This window comes from Staurois parvus, unplaced genomic scaffold (assembly GCF_062004578.1).
Source record: "Staurois parvus isolate SC_StPar_1 unplaced genomic scaffold, SC_StPar_1.0 ptg000512l, whole genome shotgun sequence".
Lineage (NCBI taxonomy): Eukaryota > Metazoa > Chordata > Amphibia > Anura > Ranidae > Staurois > Staurois parvus.
In genome coordinates, this window is record NW_028318308.1 from 322,067 (window position 1) to 339,124 (window position 17,058).

Consider the following 17,058-nt stretch of genomic DNA (forward strand, 5'->3'; position numbering starts at 1 on the left):
ATGTGGTGACAATTCAATTTGTAAAAATTACCCAATCCTGTGCAAGGAAAATAACAGCATTTTTACTTGCAAGTGATTGGATGATGGATATCAGCAGAGCTTCACCTCTGAATTTACCATTGACCCAAAGTTGGACCACTCCAGTGTCAGAGTTCCAAGTCACACAGATATGTCTACATCCCAAATGATGGAAGTGAGCAAAGCTTCACCTCATACACTAGAGGAAAATTCCCTTGCAAAGTGAACAGCCTCTTTGCCTTTAGTAAATCAGCGCCAATGTGTATATTATAGGATGATTGCATTAAGATTTTGGTTGGATGAGAACTTCCCCTTTGATTTCAAAGACTAGAGATGTACAATTAATGATATTTCCATGGAGAAGACCAGAATTGACCTTTTGTACATCTTGTGCTGTCAGGATATAATCCCACATGTGGACGTCACTTAATTCACCAACAAATGAATGAGAAGCATCAAACCCTCCACCAAAAGAGTCTTGGTCTTGCCCCAGAACAATGCTGGTCTCAGCTGCGATAGAAGACCTTTTACTGGAGACTCTTCTGGGGTAGAGTTTCCCATGGACCCAAAGTTGGACCACTCCAGTGTTGGAGTCCCGGGTCACACAGATGTGCCTCCAGTCCAAAGACTCCGAGTCTGTCTTAAAATTAGTGACTTCCTGGTTGATGGATACAAAACAAATGTTTGGGGGCTGTAGGTAGATGAGAAAGGCGTTGTCCTTCCCGGGAGTAGCAAGAGAGAAGGGAGTATAGGGGCGGGAAAGGTCAGTATAGGAACGTAGACAGACGCTGACTTCCTGCAATGGTCTTGTAATTTCAGGTCTTAGAATGACATGAGCTGTGCTGGTTTCTTTGGGGAAGACGAAGACTTTACTCTCCAAGTCTAGGGAAGGAACCAGACAAAGATCATTACTGCTACAGATCAAAGCTTTAGATGATGAACTCTGAATTTATTTATAGATTGTAGAATTTAGAATAAAAAATCATTTGGATACCCTCATATATCTCAGTAAGGTCAGTATATTCCTTTTTGTTTTCTATATATGTGGCTTTCAGATCCAGTAACTGAAGTGTTTTGTCAGCTTACCTCAGTCATCTACTCAGTTGGCCAATCAAGGGACTTACCTTCATCTCCAAAATGTTCTACCAGCATCTTAATTAAAACGAAAACCCTAGTTGTAGAAGCATAGGAGTCAGTGCTGGGAGAAGGTCCCCTGAACGAAAATCAAACACTAATCTGCATGCTTCCCCCCAAGCATAAATTCCCCCTCCTCCCAGTACAAATCTATCCCGTACTGAAATTCCCCCTCCCAGCACAAATGCTCTCTCTCCCCATATGCCCCAGCACAAATCCCCCACCCCCAAAAAAATGTCCTCCTCCTTGCACAAATTTTCTATCCTTCAAATCCCCCCCCCCCCCATTTCAAATCACCCCCCTCCAGATTTCCCCTTCTAGCACAGATACCCCCCCCCCTCCAATTATCCCTACTAGTACAAATCCCTCACCAAAAAAAAATTTCCCCTCCTAGCACAAATCCCTTCCCACCCGCATCCATATCACCTTTTCTAGCATAAACTCCCCCCAAATCCTCCCCCCATACAAATCCCCCCAAATCCCTACTCCTAGCACACCTCCCCAAATTTCCCCTCTTAGAACAATTTCTACCCCCTGACACCCCCAAATTCCCCCTCCCAACACAAATTGCCTCCTCCCAATTTCCATGTGGTGCCCCCCACCTCACATGATACTACAGTGCCCAGGGCAGCCGCCCCTCCTGCCCACCCCTTGTCCCGGCCCTGATAGGATCCCTAACACCACCAGGTGTCAAAACTCGCTGTCACATTCATGAATTCATCAGTAAACATTATATACAGTAAATGCATTTTATTATTATGTTAAAGCTGAACTCCGGGAACATGAAAACCTCCCCCCTCCCCCCACGCACACAGCACAAGGGTTAAGTACTGCATTTTGATTAAGGTATAAGAAACAAGCACTTTTACTTACCTTATCCCTCCCCCTGGCAGTCAGCCCTCATCTCTTCTCTTCCATGACCCATCTTGTGGGTGGACCGGCGTTGCCCTCACCCACAATGCAGGACTTTTGGAGCAGGCACTGCAATAGTATATCTTTCATTTCCCTGGAGCTCCACATTAAAAGGACTATTGTACTTTTGAGCGAATATCCTTTCATCTTTTAGATGTCAGCCATCTGTTTTCCACCACTGATGGACTATTAGAACAAAGAACAGTCACAGAAAACATGGAGTTTGCATGTAGATTATGTGTCTCTTGTTTTGTATCAGTTATGATACGGTATATGGTTTTGAGTTGGAAAAAAAAATTAACAATGGTATGGAGTCACAGGAAAAAAGTTTTATGTTAGGACTCCACAAATTCGTTAGGAATCTTGTTTACTGGTTGTCCTAGTTGCTCCATTGATTCCTTGTGTGATTTTTTTTTTTTTTACCTATAATTGTTATTGTCACCTTTCGTTGTTGAGGTTCAAGACAAATAAATCATTTTCAGTGTATTTCTGTACTGAGAGTTGGAGCATCTTAACAATTAACAAAGTACATACAGTATAGTTACCATGAAACACTTACCCCATGAGAACATGGACTCCTTGCCATGTGATTTTTCACTTGTATTTGTCATTGTTGCCATCTTGTTGTTGATGTTCATGACAAATAAATCACCATATTCTGTACTGAACGTTGGAGGATCTTAATGATTAAAGTATATATAATTAAGAGGAAAGACTTACGCAAATTTTTTGGCTGGACAAGAACTTCCCCCTTAATTTCATAGAGAAGAGACTTCCAATTAATGATATTCCCATGGAGATCACCAGAGAGGACCTTCTGGATGTCTTCTTGTGTCAGGACATAATCCCACATGTGGATGTCACTTATTTCACCAACCAATGACTGCTTAGCATCAAACCCTCCGCCAAAAGAGTCTTGTTCCTGTCCCAGAATAAGGATGATATCTGTTGTGATAGAAGACCCTTTACTAGAGAATCCTCCAGGGTAGGGATTTCCATTGACCCAAAATTGGACCAACCCAGTGTCAGAGTCCCAGGTCATACAGGTGTGCCTCCAGTCTAGAGGCTCTGGGGTTGTCTTGATAACAACGAGTCCATTATTTATATATACATTATGGGAGTCTGGAGGGTAGAACATGATTAGAAAGGCCTCAAAGTATTTTGAAGTAGCACCAGACAACAGAGCATAGCCGCGTGAAAGTTCACTGAAGGTACGTAGGCAGATGCTGACTTTCTGCAATGGCTTTGTAATTGTAGGTCTTAGAATCACACGAGCTGTGCTGGTTTCTTTGGGGAAGAAGAACATTTTACCCTCCACGTCTAGGGAAGGAAACAGACAAAAGCCCATTACTGTGACATATCAAAGTTCTAGATCAGAGGTCTCCAAACTGTGGCTGGGGGCCAGATGTGGCCCTTTTCCTACCTTTAACTGACCCTTGGGCACTATTCCTCAGAATGATACAAGGCACTATTCTTCCCACTGACACCAACAATGGTACACTACAGTTGCAAGAAAAAGTATGTGAACCCCTTGGGATTCCGTGGAGTTTTGCATGAATTGGGCATAAAATGTGCTCTGAACCTTCATCTAAGTCACAGCAATAGAAGAACACAGTCTGCTGAACATAATACTACACAAACATTAGATGTTGCCATGGTTTAATTGCACATAACATGTAAACATTCACAGTGCAGGGAGGAAAAAGTATGTGAACCTTTGGACTTAATAACTGGTTGACCCTCCTTTGGCAGCAATAACCTCAACCAAACGTTTCCTGTAGTTGTAGATCAGACCTGCACAACGATCTGGAGTCATTTTGGACCACTCCTCTTCACAAAACTGTTTCAGTGTAGCAATATTCTTGGGATGTCTGGTGTGAATCGCTCTCTTAAGGTCATGCCACAGCATTTCAATGGGGTTGAGGTCAGGACTCTGACTGGGCCACTCCAGAAGGCGTATTCTGTGCTGTTGCAGCCATTGTTTTGTTGAATGACTTGTATGCTTTGGGTCATTGTCCTGTTGCATCACCCATCCTCTGCGGAGCTTCAGTTGGCGGACAGATGGTCGTACGTTTTCCTGCAAAATGTCTTGGTAAACTCTGGAATTCATGTTTGTGTAGTATTATGTTCAGCAGACTGTGTTCTTCTATTGTTGTGACTTAGATGACGTTCAGAGCACATTTTATGCCCAATTCATGCAAAACTCCACGGAATCCCAAGGGGTTCACATACTTTTTCTTGCAACTGTACGTCCTTTTTATCCCACTAATTGAGCTTTATTTTCGGAGGTATTTGATTGCCTGTGTTTTTTTTTTTCTCTTTTTTTGCTCTATAAAATAAAAAGACCAACAATTTTGAGAAAAAAAATTGACTTTTTGATATTTTTTTTTATAAGTTAACTTTTTCTAATTTTCACACACATTACAATAAACAGCAATGTGTACAAAAAATTGGAAACAAAGGAGAGAAAGAAACTCATGGATGAATAATACAGAAGAGCACACAATGTCAACTTAAAACTGTGTCATGGTAAAATGACAATCACTCAATCACAAATAGATGGATCAGACAAATCAGCGTTAGAAGTATCCCATGAGTCCCAAACCACCTCAAACGCAGGGACAGCAGCAGCATGGAGGGCAGTGAGCGATTCCATCATTCTAACTTCAATTTGTAACTCTCCTCAGTTCCTGTAGCGTGGGAGAATCCGCAGAGAGCCAATGCAAAGGAATGGTTCTTCTTAGCTGCTGTCAGGACAGTACAGATATCCCCCAAATGTCAGGACAGATATCCCCCAAATGTCAGAACAGTACAGATATCCTCCAAATGTCAGCACAGTACAGATATCCCCCAAATGTTAGGACAGTACAGATATCCCCAAATGTCAGAACGGTACAGATATCCCCCAAATGTCAGAACGGTACAGATATCCCCCAAATGTCAGGACAGGACAGATATCCCCCAAATGTCAGGACAGGACAGATATCCCCCCAAATGTCAGGACAGTACAGATATCCCCCAAATGTCAGGACGGTACAGATATCCCCCAAATGTCAGGACAGTAGAGATATCCCCCAAATGTCAGGACAGGACAGATATCCCCCAAATGTCAGAACAGTACAAATATCCCCCAAATGTCAGGACGGTACAGATATCCCCCCAAATGTCAGGACGGTACAGATATCCCCCAAATGTCAGGACAATACAGATATCCCCAAATGTCAGAACGGTACAGATATCCCCCAAATGTCAGAACGGTACAGATATCCCCCAAATGTCAGAACAGTACAGATATCCCCCAAATGTCAGGACGGTACAGATATCCCCCAAATGTCAGAACGGTACAGATATCCCCCAAATGTCAGAACAGTACAGATATCCCCCAAATGTCAGGACAGTACAGATATCCCCCAAATGTCAGAACAGTACAGATATCCCCCAAATGTCAGGCCGGTACAGATATCCCCCAAATGTCAGGACGGTACAGATATCCCCCAAATGTCAGGACAGTACAGATATCCCCCAAATGTCAGAACGGTACAGATATCCCCCAAATGTCAGGACGGTACAGATATCCCCCAAATGTCAGAACGGTACAGATATCCTCCAAATGTCAGGACGGTACAGATATCCCCCAAATGTCAGGACGGTACAGATATCCCCCAAAAGTCAGAACAGTACAGATATCCCCCCAAATGTCAGGACAGTACAGATATCCCCCAAATGTCAGGACAGTACAGATATCCCCCAAATGTCAGACTGGTACAGATATCCCCCAAATGTCAGGACAGTACAGATATCCCCCAAATGTCAGAACAGTACAGAAATCCCCCAAATGTCAGGACAATACAGATATCCCCCAAATGTCAGGACAGTACAGATATCCCCCAAATGTCAGAACAGTACAGAAATCCCCCAAATGTCAGGACAATACAGATATCCCCCAAATGTCAGGACAGGACAGATATCCCCCAAATGTCAGGACCGTACAGATATCCCCCAAATGTCAGGACAGTACAGATATCCCCCAAATGTCAGAACAGTACAGAAATCCCCCAAATGTCAGGACAGTACAGATATCCCCCAAATGTCAGGACGGTACAGATATCCCCCAAATGTCAGGACAGTACAGATATCCCCAAATGTCAGAACAGTACAGAAATCCCCCAAATGTCAGGACAATACAGATATCCCCGAAATGTCAGGACAGTACAGATATCCCCCAAATGTCAGGACGGTACAGATATCCCCAAATGTCAGGACAGTACAGATATCCCCCAAATGTCAGGACAGGATAGATATCCCCCAAATGTCAGGACAGTACGGATATCCCCCAAATGTCAGGACAGGACAGATATCCCCCAAATGTCAGGATGGTACAGATATCCCCCAAATGTCAGGGCAGGATAGACATCCCCCAAATGTCAGGACAGATATCCCCCAAATGTCAGGACAGTACAGATATCCCCAAATGACCCCTTTTTGCAAAGCAGACAGTCCGACGTATTTCATAAGAGGCATGGTATATTTTTTGAAGTTGTAATTTTTTTGTCATAATTGACAAAAAATGAAGGAGTTAAAAAAAATTATTTCCACAATAGTTTTTTTTTTACATCCTGTCACCAGTGCAGTACAGCGTCATCATATAACTGGTGTGGCGGTGATCAGGGACACTGACTGGTAACAGTATGAAAAAAAATTAAAATTCACAATTTTTTTTAATATTATTTATATATTTATTTTTTTGTTATTTTTTTTCGCTTTTTTGTTACGATCTTCTGTTCATATTACACTATGACCAAAGTATTACGTTGGGGAAGTGATCAGTATTTATTTATTTTTTTACACAATATGATTGCTTATATCAAATAATTTATTTGCTATACACAAGCATTTAACTGAATGAAATCGGTTCATTTTTGTTGTGATTAGCTGTGATTGGCCATGGCTAATCACATGACACAGATGGGCTGCGATTGGCCCAGTCTGTGAATGTGATTACTGTGACCGATCACAGCTAGTGACACACTTGTATACAATGGATGGCATGAAAGGAAGCCATTGTTTACAACTCTCATGTGACCTGCTGTGATTGGACACAGCAGGTCACATGGTACTGGCAATGGGCCAGTACACAGATCTGTCATCGGCCGTGTCCGAGGTAAACAGATGGTGACAGATCACGCCACAGCGCAGCCGTGTGGGCACACGCAAGGCACGATCCGGGAAGGACGTCATATGACGCCCACCCAGATCGACAAGAGTCCTGCCTGGCCGTCATTTTCCTATTGGCAGGGCGGGAAGCGGTTAAACATGTCCAGTAAAAAAATTCAAATTTTGTCATAAATTTTGGCCAAAATGTCTCCCGCTCCGTGTCTTTGCTAACAAAAAATTCCAATACATGTAAATTAATTGGTTTATGTGAAAGTTATAGCGTCTACAAATGGCGGTATATATACTGGGAATTTCAATTTTTTACTAGTAATGGGGATGATCAGCGACTTTTAGCAGGACTGCTGGACTGCAGCGGGCATTCTGACACTGGGGGGGGAACTGACTTGGTGTCACTGACATCCCCAGTGACACCAACACAGTGATCAGTGCTAATAAAAAGCGCTGACATTGTACTAATGGCACTGGGCAGGAAGGGGTTAACAACATCTGGGGCCATCAAAGGGGAAACTGTGTGCTGGGAGTGTTTCACTGTATGCATGCTGCTATGCAGAGCCATAGAAAACAGTGTGCAGGAGCTGACTGTACTGTACTGTTTACTTACAGTTCTCTCCCTCTGTCGGTAATGCTCCTCGATAATGGGGTGCCGGAGTGTAATCACCGGCCGGGTCTCGATGATTGACAGCCGAGGTCGTGAATAGTGGTGCGGGCAGGTCACAATGGCAGATCCAGCATGCCCCCTGCTCAGAAATGCAAAATCACCTATACATGTGTGATTTTGCGCACCCCTGCCACCTTGTAGCAGTATATCTGCTATAGGGCAGCAGGAAAGTGCTTAATATTACTATAATATGGATGTTGTAGGGTTGGGTGGACCTCCGGGTCTTCATTCAATCCATTTGGAGCCAATGTGTCCAACGTAACAATACAAAAGGTTTCTCTGTTGCACAACCCTTGGAATCTTTCAGCAAAAGATCCTCCCTTAGCCATCGCTCCTGCCATCCGGACCGTGGGTGTGCTCTTTGGGTTTCAGTGTAAAGTGCCTTGGGACTGTGTGTTCTACATCACCTTGGGACTGTGTGTTCTACATCATCCTTGGGACTGTGTGTTCTACATCACCTTGGGACTGTGTGTTCTACATCATCCTTGGGACTGTGTGTTCTACATCACCTTGGGACTGTGTATTCTACATCACCTTGGGACTGTGTGTTCTACATCACCTTGGGACTGTGTGTTCTACATCATCCTTGGGACTGTGTGTTCTACATCATCCTTGGGACTGTGTGTTCTCCATCACCTTGGAACTGTGTGTTCTCCATCACCTTGGAACTGTGTGTTCTACATCATCCTTGGGACTGTGTGTTCTACATCATCCTTGGGACTGTGTATTCTACATCATCCTTGGGACTGTGTGTTCTACATCACCTTGGGACCGTGTGTTCTACATCATCCTTGGGACCGTGTGTCCTACATCACCTTGGGACCGTGTGTCCTACATCACCTTGGGACTGTGTGTTCTACATCACCTTGGGACCGTGTGTTCTACATCATCCTTGGGACCGTGTGTCCTACATCACCTTGGGACTGTGTGTTCTACATCGCCTTGGGACTGTGTGTTCTACATCGCCTTGGGACTGTGTGTTCTACATCATCCTTGGGACTGTGTGTTCTACATCATCCTTGGGACTGTGTGTTCTACATCACTTTGGGACTGTGTGTCAGGAATGGACTGGCCAGCAATAGTGGGACTCACCTGCCTTATGAGCTGCAGTACCAGGGCTGGCCAGCGGGTGCTCCCAGCAATCAGAGACTCAACCTTGCAGCCAGTCAAACACCTGGAACTGATTATACTGGTGTATTTAAGGGATGGCCAGACCTGCAGACTCTGCCTTGGTGTGTGTTTTTCCTGGGCCCTGTATCTTGTAAACCTGAGTTCCTGTTCCTGTCTTGTTGCTGACCCTGCTTGATTCTGACCTCTGCTGACTTCTCCTGTTCTGATCCCTGGCTTGTGACCCTGACCATCCCTCTGCCTGACCCTCTGTACCACGCTGCCCGCTACCTGCTGAACCTGGCCTGTGACCCCGACCATTCTCCGCTTGCTCCCCCTGTACCTACCTGCCCGATTGATATTGACCCGGCCTGCCTGACGACGCTTGCATTGTATGTACTGTTATCTGTGGGTGGTTTGGTTTGTTTGCACTGTATTATGTTTAGTATTGCACTGCGTTTATGTTTGTATTGTTAGTGTTAATAAATTATATTGTTTATAACATATCTGAAGTCTGTGTTTCCCTGCGTCAGTCACATACCTCTGGTCACACCCGGGAGCCCTGACACCGTGTGTTCTACATCATCCTTGGGACTGTGTGTCCTACATCACCTTGGGACTGTGTGTTCTACATCGCCTTGGGACTGTGTGTTCTACATCGCCTTGGGACTGTGTGTTCTACATCGCCTTGGGACTGTGTGTTCTACATCGCCTTGGGACCGTGTGTTCTACATCATCCTTGGGACTGTGTGTTCTACATCATCCTTGGGACTGTGTGTTCTACATCGCCTTGGGACTGTGTGTTCTACATCATCCTTGGGACTGCGTGTTCTACATCATCCTTGGGACTGTGTGTTCTACATCACCTTGGGACTGTGTGTTCTACATCACCTTGGGACTGTGTGTTCTACATCATCCTTGGGACTGTGTGTTCTACATCATCCTTGGGACTGTGTGTTCTACATCACCTTGGGACTGTGTGTTCTACATCACCTTGGAACTGTGTGTTCTACATCGCCTTGGGACTGTGTGTTCTACATTGCCTTGGGACCGTGTGTCCTACATCATCCTTGGGACTGTGTGTTCTACATCATCCTTGGGACTGTGTGTTCTACATCATCCTTGGGACTGTGTGTTCTACATCACCTTGGAACTGTGTGTTCTACATCATCCTTGGGACTGTGTGTTCTACATCGCCTTGGGACTGTGTGTTCTACATCGCCTTGGGACTGTGTGTCAGGAATGGACTGGCCAGCAATAGTGGGACTCACCTGCCTTATGAGCTGCAGTACCAGGGCTGGCCAGCGGGTGCTCCCAGCAATCAGAGACTCAACCTTGCAGCCAGTCAAACACCTGGAACTGATTATACTGGTGTATTTAAGGGATGGCCAGACCTGCAGACTCTGCCTTGGTGTGTGTTTTTCCTGGGCCCTGTATCTTGTAAACCTGAGTTCCTGTTCCTGTTCCTGTCTTGTTGCTGACCCTGCTTGATTCTGACCTCTGCTGACTTCTCCTGTTCTGATCCCTGGCTTGTGACCCTGACCATCCCTCTGCCTGACCCTCTGTACCACGCTGCCCGCTACCTGCTGAACCTGGCCTGTGACCCCGACCATTCTCCGCTTGCTCCCCCTGTACCTACCTGCCCGATTGATATTGACCCGGCCTGCCTGACGACGCTTGCATTGTATGTACTGTTATCTGTGGGTGGTTTGGTTTGTTTGCACTGTATTATGTTTAGTATTGCACTGCGTTTATGTTTGTATTGTTAGTGTTAATAAATTATATTGTTTATAACATATCTGAAGTCTGTGTTTCCCTGCGTCAGTCACATACCTCTGGTCACACCCGGGAGCCCTGACACCGTGTGTCCTACATCATCCTTGGGACTGTGTGTCCTACATCACCTTGGGACTGTGTGTTCTCCATCATCCTTGGGACTGTGTGTTCTACATCATCCTTGGGACTGTGTGTTCTCCATCACCTTGGAACTGTGTGTTCTACATCATCCTTGGGACTGTGTGTTCTACATCATCCTTGGGACTGTGTGTTCTACATCACCTTGGGACCGTGTGTTCTACATCATCCTTGGGACCGTGTGTCCTACATCACCTTGGGACTGTGTGTTCTACATCGCCTTGGGACTGTGTGTTCTACATCGCCTTGGGACCGTGTGTTCTACATCATCCTTGGGACTGCGTGTTCTACATCATCCTTGGGACTGTGTGTTCTACATCACCTTGGGACTGTGTGTTCTACATCACCTTGGGACTGTGTGTTCTACATCATCCTTGGGACTGTGTGTTCTACATCATCCTTGGGACTGTGTGTTCTACATCACCTTGGGACTGTGTGTTCTACATCACCTTGGAACTGTGTGTTCTACATCGCCTTGGGACTGTGTGTTCTACATTGCCTTGGGACCGTGTGTCCTACATCATCCTTGGGACTGTGTGTTCTACATCATCCTTGGGACTGTGTGTTCTACATCATCCTTGGGACTGTGTGTTCTACATCACCTTGGAACTGTGTGTTCTACATCATCCTTGGGACTGTGTGTTCTACATCGCCTTGGGACTGTGTGTTCTACATCGCCTTGGGACTGTGTGTCAGGAATGGACTGGCCAGCAATAGTGGGACTCACCTGCCTTATGAGCTGCAGTACCAGGGCTGGCCAGCGGGTGCTCCCAGCAATCAGAGACTCAACCTTGCAGCCAGTCAAACACCTGGAACTGATTATACTGGTGTATTTAAGGGATGGCCAGACCTGCAGACTCTGCCTTGGTGTGTGTTTTTCCTGGGCCCTGTATCTTGTAAACCTGAGTTCCTGTTCCTGTTCCTGTCTTGTTGCTGACCCTGCTTGATTCTGACCTCTGCTGACTTCTCCTGTTCTGATCCCTGGCTTGTGACCCTGACCATCCCTCTGCCTGACCCTCTGTACCACGCTGCCCGCTACCTGCTGAACCTGGCCTGTGACCCCGACCATTCTCCGCTTGCTCCCCCTGTACCTACCTGCCCGATTGATATTGACCCGGCCTGCCTGACGACGCTTGCATTGTATGTACTGTTATCTGTGGGTGGTTTGGTTTGTTTGCACTGTATTATGTTTAGTATTGCACTGCGTTTATGTTTGTATTGTTAGTGTTAATAAATTATATTGTTTATAACATATCTGAAGTCTGTGTTTCCCTGCGTCGGTCACATACCTCTGGTCACACCCGGGAGCCCTGACACCGTGTGTCCTACATCATCCTTGGGACTGTGTGTCCTACATCACCTTGGGACTGTGTGTCCTACATCACCTTGGGACTGTGTGTCCTACATCGCCTTGGGACTGTGTGTTCTACATCGCCTTGGGACTGTGTGTTCTACATCGCCTTGGGACTGTGTGTTCTACATCGCCTTGGGACCGTGTGTTCTACATCATCCTTGGGACTGTGTGTTCTACATCATCCTTGGGACTGTGTGTTCTACATCATCCTTGGGACTGTGTGTTCTACATCACATTGGGACTGTGTGTTCTACATCACATTGGGACTGTGTGTTCTACATCATCCTTGGGACTGTGTGTTCTACATCATCCTTGGGACTGTGTGTTCTACATCGCCTTGGGACTGTGTGTTCTACATCGCCTTGGGACCGTGTGTTCTACATCACATTGGGACTGTGTGTTCTACATCGCCTTGGGACTGTGTGTTCTACATCACATTGGGACTGTGTGTTCTACATCACATTGGGACTGTGTGTTCTACATCACATTGGGACTGTGTGTTCTACATCATCCTTGGGACTGTGTGTTCTACATCATCCTTGGGACTGTGTGTTCTACATCATCCTTGGGACTGTGTGTTCTACATCGCCTTGGGACCGTGTGTTCTACATCGCCTTGGAATCGCGTAACATGCAGTGTGTATGTGTATATATATATATATATATATATATATATTGAATATGGTCAAAATTGTAGCATTTCAAATATATTGGAGTATATTTGGGAAGAGTATTTTTAAAATATGTTTCAAATATATTTATTATTATTACCTGCGCTAAGTGTCCGACACTCATTTAAATATTCAGCTTCTTTAGTAAACCACCTAGGGTGTTGAAAAATTATTGTAAAATTACCCAGCGCTCTGTATTGTCAGGGATGTTGAACGATTATTTCAGCCATACCGATCGTTTCATGAATGGACAAACAACGGTGCCTCCAGTACAAAAATAATTTATAATGCAAATGAATTAACTATTCCTGAGCTACGTTGCCCAATGTGGAAATGCTTTGATTAACACAATACGATGGGGGTGTAAGTGCGGACTGAGGACTATAAAAATAAATACATTTTTTTGTACAGAAATCACAAACACCATCAAGAACAGTCAGATTGGGAGGTTGGCACAGACCCTGCAATTATCTTCACAATTAATTACTTAAGGCATCCTGCTGAGCATGGCTATATATATATATATATATCGGATTCAATGAAATAATGGCTTTCCCCTCGTAGACAGCACAGCCATTTATAACTGAACTTCTCCTGCAGAAAGAATAATTGTTGAAATATGCAAAAATGTGCACCAATACGGCCAAAAGAGAAAAAACAGAACATTTTAAAAAATGATCCAACTCCAAGACGGTGCTGTGTAAGGGCTAAATATGCGTACTGTGGAATTTGGGATAGGACTGTAATATGCTCGGGTCATTTTTTCAGGAGGAACACAGAGGAATGCAGTTTCGGCACCTCCAGCACAAAATGTATGTACTAGCAAAGGGGACTGCGGTGTGTTGGAGGGCCTATTGATGCTGACTGCTGGGGATCTTTTGTACCTGGGGGTTGTAGTGTTGCTGGAGGGGAGTTCTATTGTTGCTTGAGGAATCTACCATTGTGATGGGGTCTATTGTAGGGGATATTTTGCTCTGAGGCTTTTATGTTGTTGGGGGGGTCCACTGTTGAGGGGGGAGGGTCTACTGATAATAGCTTCTGAGGGATCTATTTTTTGCTGGGGCAAATTAAGTGCACCACAACAGGACTATTATATCCAAAGAACCTGGTAGTTGGCAATAAGTCACTGATGAAACTAGTGCCCCAAAAAATTTCACTCCGTCAATTAAATATAAATGTATAATCCTTTAATCAGTTGAATATAAAGTGACATCTCATAAGTCAGTGACCTGCCATAACATACCATAGACTCATTGGGAAGAAAGTAAGTACGCCAGCTCAATCTCTCCACAGCCACGGTGACAGTTCCCGATGTAATGTGAAGGTAGATGGTGGGTGGTAAAGCCATACGTGATCCAAACCAGGGTCATATCTAATTTGGTTGAACCTGAGGGGTAGCAGTCAAAGTCTGCTGATTTTCATTGACAGTGTATAGTGTGTAATCTCAGCCCATCGATAGAGAATTCGTTTTGTAGGCAAGCTTACATAAGCAATAGAAAAAATGTGCCCACCTGTGTTTCTGGTATGCCGACCCACTACATGGGATTGCATACAAAACAGTTTGGCAAAGAAACCAGCCATGCCATTTTAATTGACGCCTTAAGAGTTCCCTTTCCAAGCCCAACCCCTGAAGAACAACCCCACACTTTAATCCCCCCTCCACCAAACTTTACACTGGGCACAATGCGGTCAGGCAAGTACCGTTCTCCTGGCCACCGCCAAACCCAGACATGTCCATCGGATTGCCAGACAGAGAAGTGTGATTGGTCCCCCCAGAGAACACGCCTCCTCTGCTCCCACCATGTTCAGAGATGTTCAACGTTTATTAGACATTACTAAGATTATATAGAATACAGAAACAATAAGGGAGGGGGGAGCGAGTTTCAAAACTGTAACTTGTAAATTTCCATCATGAGCTGACTACATGAAATATGACAGGCTTGGAGAAAAGGAGGGGGTTACAATGTTTGCTGATTGGCCAAGGATGGGGGGGGGAGGAGCAACTGTGCAGTATATTTGTCTTGTCTCGCCTTCATACTCAGATAAGCAGTGCTATTGGCTGCTACACCGAGCATGCAGAAACCTGAAGCTGCCAGCTTGTTGGGCCCCCTGTCGAAGTGCAATACTCCCTTATTGGCATCCCTGGGTGTCACCCCTCTGGCTGGTGTCACCCTGGTGCAGTCTGCACCCCCCACACCCCCATAGCAATGCCACTGGTGACACTGAGGCAGATGTTGCTGGCTGAACTGGTTACACTGGGACAGATGTTGCTGGTTGCACTGGTGACACTGGGACAGATGTTGCTGACTGCGCTGGTTACACTGGGACAGATGTTGCTGACTGCGCTGGTTACACTGGGACAGATGTTGCTGACTGCGCTGGTTACACTGGGACAGATGTTGCTGGCTGCTCTGGTGACACTGTAACACGTGCTGATAGCTGCACTGGTGACAGTGTAACACGTGCTGATGGCTGCACTGGTGACACTGGGACACGTGCTGCTGGCTGCACTGGTGACACTGGGACATGTACTGCTGGCTGCACTGGTGACACTGGAACAAGTGTTAATGGCTGCACTGGTGACACTGGGACAGATGTTGCTGGCTACACTGGTGGCACTGGGACAGATGTTGCTGGTGGCACTGGTGACACTGGGACATGTGCTGCGGGCTGCACTGGTGACACTGGGACAAGTGTTAATGGCTGCACTGGTGACACTGAGACAGATGTTGCTGACGGCACTGGTGACACTGGGACAGATGTTGCTGGTGGCACTGGTGACACCGGGACATGTGCTGCGGGCTGCACTGGTGACACTGGGACAGGTGAGAAGAATATGTCTGAGATCCTGTAGCAATATCCAAGCAGCAGGCAGAGACAGATGCAGTGGTTGAGGATTGACTCATCCATGTGTGCAGTGTGAGTCACGGGCCCCTTCCATGTATCAGGGCCAGTGTGCCCCACACACACAACGGACATGGATGATATGCCACTGGTTAAGTAGCAGAGAGGTAGCTGTGCTGTTAACATTGACTGGAATGTTTAAGTCGCCATGTGTAATGTTGAGTATTTCAGAGGAGAGAACATAGTGACCGGGCAGAGAAGTTGTTGGAGAAGTGTAAAACAGCAGCCCAGGAGGCCAATCCTCAGAGATACTGGAGACAATAGACAAATACGACAAGCTTCAAAAGAGTAGAGGGACAATGAGGGGGATGGTGGAAGGACACAAAAGGCGGTTTATGAGTAGAGACATCCAACTCCACCAGAATTTTGTCCACTGGGTCTGTGTGAGTCCAGCTGAGGGCACCATGGAAGAGGGCAGCTGGAGAGGCAGAGTCAGATTCCTGAGGGCAGGTTTCAGCAACAGCAGATAGGAATTAGAGATAAGAAGGTAATGGACAGAGGTGAGCCTGTTACAGACTGAAAAGACATACAGTGGGGATCGAAAGTTTGGGCACCCCAGCTAAAAATTTGTAATAATGTGCATAAAGAAGCCAAGGAAAGATGGAAAAATCTCCAAAAGGCATCTAATTACAGATTAGACATTCTTATAATATGTCAACAAAAGTTAGATTTATTTCCATCATTTACACTTTCAAAATAACAGAAAACAAAAAAATGGCGTCTGCAAAAGTTTGGGCACCCTGCAGAATTTATAGCATGCACTGCCCCCTTTGCCAAGCTGAGACCTGCCAGTGTCATGGATTGTTCTCAATCATCGTCTGGGAAGACCAGGTGATGTCAATCTCAAAGGTTTTAAATGCCCCGACTCATCTGACCTTGCCCCAACAATCAGCACCATGGCTTCTTCTAAGCAGTTGTCTAGAAAACTGAAACTGAAAATAGTTGACGCTCACAAAGCTGGAGAAGGCTATAAGAAGATAGCAAAGCGTTTTCAGATGTCAATATCCTCTGTTCGGAATGTCATTAAGAAATGGCAGTCATCAGGAACAGTGGAAGTTAAAGCAACATCTGGAAGACCAAGAAAAATATCAGACAGAACAGCTCGCAGGATTGTGAGAAAAACAATTCAAAACCCACGTTTGACTGCACGATCCCTCCAGAAAGATCTGGCAGACACTGGAGTTGTGGTCACTATTCCACTATAAAGAGATA

The 17,058-nt window shown here is 45.5% G+C and overlaps 1 pseudogene; it reads right to left on the bottom strand.

The window, feature by feature from the left end:
* Nucleotides 1-301: 301 nt before the first annotated feature.
* Nucleotides 302-14,290, bottom strand: LOC149451869 (serum amyloid P-component pseudogene; annotated as a pseudogene).
* Between the last annotated feature and the right edge of the window lie 2,768 nt (nt 14,291-17,058).